Here is a 6,476-nt window from a genome sequence, read left to right on the forward strand (position 1 = left end):
TTAGTATCTCTGGATTACCTCTCCTTCCAATGACACCAGTCAGATTGGATGAGGGTCTCAAATTTTAACTTAATCCTTTCCGTCTAAGCTCATTTTCAAACATGGTCACATTGTAAATTACTGGGGGCTACAGCTTCCACAAATGGGTTTTGGGGGAACAATTCAGCATAACATCACCTCCCTCCTTCCTCTTTGTATGGTCACTGAGGGCCAGTTGTATCCCATGACAGAAGGTCACAGCTTTGTCAGGCAGTGCCCCAGCTCCCTTGCCCCCGCTGCTTTCTCTTTCCCCACCTGCCCCCAGCTAGGTGGAATTAACGGTGCTGAGCTTTACCACCTCTGAGGACTGCACGACCGACCGCATCTGGTTTCCCCCAAGCCCGCCCACACCGTTGGAAAATGGTCCCTCTGTAACTCTGCTCACTCATCCACTCTGAGTGGTGCTGTCTCCTGCTGGCCCTGCCTGACACCTGGGTATGTTAGACCTCCAGGCTGCTCTGAGGATTTCCATCAGGTGGGGCTGGGGGCCACCCCCAGTTCAGCTCTCCCTTGCTAAGAGATTCTGCCCTGGTTGCTTACTAAAGGCATGAGGATCAAGAGGGGCACGACCTTATGTGATAATAGAGCAAATGACTAAAACACAATGTCCCGCACCTCCAAGACTCTGGCGTGAGGACTCCTCTGTGCACGCTCCTTCACAGACACCCGCTCGATGCCTGGATGTCCTACTGGGCAGCTCCTGTCTCCTCCAGCAGCCAGCCCCAACTCTCTCAAATTCCTACTATTTCTTTTAATTTAGTAGCCATCCCCACACCGCCCCCTTCACATTTTGTGTTTCCTTTTATCCTGTCAGGGCCATTCCCTAGGGGCTTCACATTTCACACCAAAGAGGCCTCCTGGTACTGGGCCAAACAGATGCTCTCTATGGCAGACTCCACACCATCTTGTAAACCAACGATTCTCCTCCTTCAGCATTACAGCCTCTTTTTAGCTCATATTCTACCATGACCCTCTTTCCATGTGTTGTGTAGTCTATGACATTTGGAAGAGGTAACCTGCCTTTGTTTATCTGATCAGGCACCCTGTTGTTGGATATCGATGGCATTTATACTTTGTTAAACACATTTTTAGATCCAATTCCTCCTTTCTTCATTTCCCAGTTCTCAGGCATTGTGTATGGTTAAAATTAGGAGATGCTCAAAGTATGATTTCACAAATCACATGGTTTATTGCCCTACAAAGATGATATTTGTCTTAGGTTCACAATGCTTAAGGAGGGGGAGAGCAACATGAGCAAATCTCACAGGGAATGCTCTGGGTAGACAGGGTGTATTAGTCACAGAGTGAGTGAGTTCCAAAGTTACTAAAGTCTACTTGCTCAATTAAGATGGAAGCAGGCCTCGGTGGAGAGCGAAGGCTCATTAAAGTGTGGCGTGTCTCTTTTATAAGAGCAGCTCTTGGGAGAGAAGCCGTCCAACACAACGGAGATTCACAAAGACACATACCGTCCGTCAATGCTAGAGGGCGGCACCAGTGTTGGCAGGCGAGGCTTCCAAGTTCAAAGGCTAGCAGGGTGGGGCCCTGTCGAAGAGAGGCTGACAGAGTGTAGCTTGCCACAGCCCAAGCTCTCAAAGTGTCTGTCAAACCCTTAGGTTTTCACGTAGTTTGAAGTTCAGTGGTTGAGGTTGGTAGCTCATGTATACGATCTGATAAGGTGTGATGTCACATTCTTGATGGGGGAAGGATTACACTCCAAGTTCTTGTCACAGAAAAACATGTCACTCACGTAGCAAGCTATGTTTGTGTTTGGAATCATTTCCAAGCTCCATAATGTCAGGAGTGCTGCAGTGGTCTGTGTATGTGGTTTCAGTTACCTTCCACATAGAAAGCTTTGACTTCCCCTGAGTTAATTTGAGCAGATGGTTATAGGTGGTTCTTGCTCAGGACCGTCGTTCAGAGGGACTCATGGAGACCAGAGATGCTCTCTTAAGACCTTGGAGCTCATCCGAAAGGGAACACCTCATGGGCCTGCTGAATGTGAAGTCCATGCTGAAGGAACCACGACAGGAGGAGCTGCGTCACCAAACATTCTGATAGCTGCTCCTTGCTTTCCAGGCATTTCTGTGTAACATCCTACAACATATGTAACAAGAAAATGAGCAATGAGAAGCCTTGTTGTGTTGAGCCTGACAAAGACCAAATTCCCCAAAGTCTGGCACAAACACCAGTCACGTGGCATCCTCTCAAAAAAAGTGTTGAGTGGTCAAGGAAGTTTGGAAAACACTTTACCCACCATTAATGCATTTAGTGAAGTCTCAGATTCAACCAATTCTCCCACCTCAGCCTCCTGAGTAGCTGGGACTACAGGCATGCACCACCACACTCAGCTAATTTTTGTTTTTGTTTTTGAGACAGAATCTCGTTCTGTTGCCTAGGCTGGAGTATAGTGGTGCAATCTCAGCTCACTGCAACATCTGCTTCTTGGGTTCAAGTGATTCTCCTGCCTCAGCCTTCTGAGTGGCTGGGATTACAAGTGTGCACTACTATGCCCAGCTAATTTTTGTATTTTTAGTAGAGACAGGGTTTCACCACTTTTTCCAGGCTGGTCTTGAACTCCTGACCTCATGTGATTAGCCTGCCTTAGCCTCCCAAAGTGCTGGGATGATAGGCATGAGCCACTGAATCCGGCCAATTTTTGTATTTTTAATAGAGATGGGGTTTTGCCATGTTGGCGAAGCTGGTCTCGAACTCCTGGCCTCAAGTGATCTGCCTGCTTTGGCCTCCCAAAGTTAAATATATTCATTTTAAAAATCCAATATTTCCCAAACTTATTAGACTTTTTAATGTATATAAAACACCAATTAACATCTCACAAAGCTCAAGATTCATGGAATAGACTTTAGGAAACATTGCCCTAAGAACCTAGAAGGCTCTTCTGAATAAAAAGAGAAAAACACGATTATCAAAGATGGTCCTTGCTTTATAATAATCCTTTGAAAATTGTTGCTATAGATATGAGAGTTAACCAGCGTGTTGGATGAATGAGGCCACCCTCATCCTTCACTTGGGCTAATCAGTGGTAGCCCTGCAGTATAGAGTAACACAGGAGAAAATACTAATTAGGTCAAGGAAGGCTTAAAGTCTTGAGCAACAGGTTGCATTTTTACTGCTACACAAATAAAGAAGACGTTGGGAATATTTGGGACCTACTGTGACTCTTTTGAGGGAAAGTCAATCAAGTGATATACGCACCTCGGCCTCCCAAAGTGCTGGGATTACAGGGTGAGCCACCGCGTCTGGCTCCAATTTTCTTTTATTCTTTTTTTTTTTGAGGGGGGGTGGTGGGGGGACAGAGTCTCGCTCTGTCGCCCAGGCTGGAGTGCAGTGGCGCGATCTCGGCTCACCGCAAGCTCCGCCTCCTGGGTTCACGCCATTCTCCTGCCTCAACTTCCTGTGTAGCTGGGACTACAGGCGCCCGCCACCATGCCCGGCTAATTTTTTGTATTTTAAGTAGAGACGGGGTTTCACTGTGTTAGCTAGGGTGGACTCGATCTCCTGACCTCGTGATCCGCCCACCTCAGCCTCCCAAAGTGCTGGGATTACAGGCATGAGCCACTGTGCCTGGCCTGGTTCCAATTTTCTTCAGAATGAAGGTGTGTGAAGCAGATTGTCCCAACTCTGTGCCATTTTAGTGTCTGCATTGCTTGAGATGGTTTTCCCAGGTGCGAAACAGGACACAGCAGGGTCACAAGCGCTGCAACCTACCTCCTTCCCTACCCTCCTACTCCCACCCTCATCCCTAGTTCCAGCCTTTCCCAGAGGTCAGGACCCTGCGGAGAGAGGCTGGTGAGGGTATTCAAGCTGTAGCTCCTGGAGGCAGAGGCTCAGGAACCACTAACTTCCCATCAACCCTGGAGCTGCAGCAGGGAGGTATTGACTGCTCGCTAACAAGGGACTCACCTTAGAGAGATGGAGAGAAAAGGGAGGGGAGTAGGTGAGATATGAGGTCTGAAACAAAAAGGTCAAGAACTGGAGGTGTGTGGCTGGCTGGGTACCCTGTTCATGCATTTCCAGGAGAGACTGACCTGAGGCAAGCACAGAACTTTCCCCAGCTTCCTACTGCAGCAATCCCTCAGTCACGGGTGGAAAGGCTGCCTGGCAGTGGGTGTTCAAGGATAGGCTTTTGAATCACCTAGTAGGACTCCCCGCCCATGGGGCTGACCTTGTGCACACGGGGTTCCTTGTGAAGATGTTCGTTTGGCTGCAGGGAGTCGCATGGATGTGCAGGTGTCTCTGGTTCACAGCTGCAGAGTGAGAGGCAGGGGACAGCAGCAGTCCCAAAGAGGAAGGTTGCAAAGAAATTAGAGGAGGCTCACAGCCAACAGGGGCTATGCAGAGAGATAGTGCAGCTTTTGGAGAGGGGCAGGGAGAGGGCACAATACTCTCAAGCCCGGTGGCATTATTCGAAGGACCTCATAAGAATAACAATAAAAACAATAATAAGAACCATGACAATGATAATGAGAACAATAACAAAATAATCATAATAGCTTCTGCCTCATTCATTTATTCAAGTAATATTTGTGGAGTCCCTACTGGGTGCCAGGCACATGCTGGGCACCCAGCATACAGGGAGGCAAGGTCCCTACCCTCCTGGCACTTACAGTCCCATGTGGAATCCAGTGAGCTTGCAAGGATTATACATAATCATGCACCATAATGGTGGTGACATTTATGAGACAGCCTTTCTGAAAGGACTGTGCTCTTCACCCGCACTGCCTCACTGAATCCCCACAATGAATCTCTGTGGCTAGTGCTTTTACAATTCTGTTTTGTAGTGGAAGAAGTGGAGGCTCAGGGAGATGAAACCCCTTTCCTTCAGACATAAAGCCAGTATGTGACAGTGTGGACAGATATGGCCTGGAGTTACCAGCCCCCTTTCGGCAGCTCTTGGAGGGGAGGCTAAGTTCTCACACAAAGGTGAGGAGAGCAGAACATGCCTGTGGAGGTCGGCGGGTAATGGGACAGGTAGTACCAGGCATCAAGCGGCCACACACAGAAGCCATGCCCAGGCTCCAGGAGTCTGGGGGTGAGGCTGAGGCCATGGGGATGAATTGTGCCCAGGATGCTTTCGGCTGCCTTCTCTCACCTCCCCTTGGTGCTCAGGACCTGTTCTCTGTACCTCCACCCAATCTCCAGTAGATCCCCCCTGAGCTGTGGACTGACACAAGGGTTTTCCTGCCAGGGGAATTTGCATTCCACAGGAGATGCCTGAAGACCTTGTACACTGGTAAGCCAGAGAATGTTGGGTGTGACTGAAGTCTGGAAGTAGGAACCCGCTGGGCATTTGGGGTGGGGGAAGGGCAACCTGGTGGGGCAGGGTCCATGTGCACTGGGTAGAGAGAGAAGAAGATTGAAGGAAGATTGGGTATAACATTAAGTGCCAGCATGAAGCTCTTGACTTTATCGTTTTGCCAGCGGAGCCATGGATGGCGTAGGCTGGACGCCCTGACAGCAGATCGCTGGTACAATCCAGCTGGAGGCCTTGGGCCTCTAGGCCGGGCATGGCGTGGAAGAGTTAGGTTGGTTTCGGAGGGCTCTGGGCTGCCTGTAGGTGAATCCAAGGGCCTTCCCCTTGTAGGGGCCCACTTGCTCCCAAAGCCTGGCCCACTTCCCCAAGCTGCCCCCTTGTCAGCTCTGTGTAGCCACCAGGCTTTCCTGCAGGGATTTGCTTTTTGCAAATAACAGAAAAGGGAGAAAAAAATCTCAAGCTCCCGGGACAGCGATAACTGGTTGTATCTGAAATTCAAGGGATTGACTAATAGCCCTCTAAGGATCAGGGTGACGTCAACACCTTGAATTACTCACCTGGTATAAAATGGCCCCAGTCTCTCCAGTCCAGCAGCTACTCATCATTGCTGCACAGTGGAATCATCTGAGGAACAAAAATACATAGATAGATAGATAGATAGATAGATAGATAGATAGATAGATAGATAGATAGATAGATAGATGGATGCCTGGGCCCCATCTCCAGAGATGTCAATTGATTGGTCTGGGGTGCAGCTGGGATTGGGGTTTTAGCCTGTGCACAGGGCTGAGGACCACGGCCTGGCAGACTTCTGCAGCGTGGTAGTCAATGCCTCTGAGGTTGGTCACAGCTCTTTCAAATCAAGGTACTTCCTGGAGGCCTCAGGGGCTGATTCTTGCTATATGAAGTGGTTGTATTATTATGGTTCCTGAAATGCCCTGAGGTCCTGGGAGGAGAGTTCTGGATTCTCACCAGAACATTCTGAGACCTGACCTGAAAGGGCCCTGTCCTCAGCCTCCTGCCCTCTCCTCTCCATCATGACTATTCTTTCCTGCCCTGACGTGGGATCCTTACTCCGTTTTGCCTCCCAAACCATTTATTTTGGACAATCATTAAAGATAAATGTTTAAAAAGTCATCTAAGAAAACATGTGTATCCCACTGGA

At 49.0% G+C, this 6,476-nt stretch overlaps 1 long non-coding RNA gene across 1 annotated transcript; it reads right to left on the reverse strand.

Moving 5' to 3' along the window:
* Window positions 1-1,203: 1,203 nt before the first annotated feature.
* On the reverse strand, window positions 1,204-5,938 carry LOC105507402. The gene is made up of 2 exons (XR_001001090.1): window positions 5,869-5,938; window positions 1,204-2,133 (listed from the first exon to the last, which is right to left on the reverse strand). It is a non-coding gene; the product is annotated as an uncharacterized LOC105507402 (long non-coding RNA).
* Between the last annotated feature and the right edge of the window lie 538 nt (window positions 5,939-6,476).

The sequence above is a fragment of the Colobus angolensis genome, unplaced genomic scaffold (genome assembly GCF_000951035.1).
Source record: "Colobus angolensis palliatus isolate OR3802 unplaced genomic scaffold, Cang.pa_1.0 Scaffold15, whole genome shotgun sequence".
NCBI classification, from domain to species: Eukaryota; Metazoa; Chordata; class Mammalia; order Primates; family Cercopithecidae; genus Colobus; species Colobus angolensis.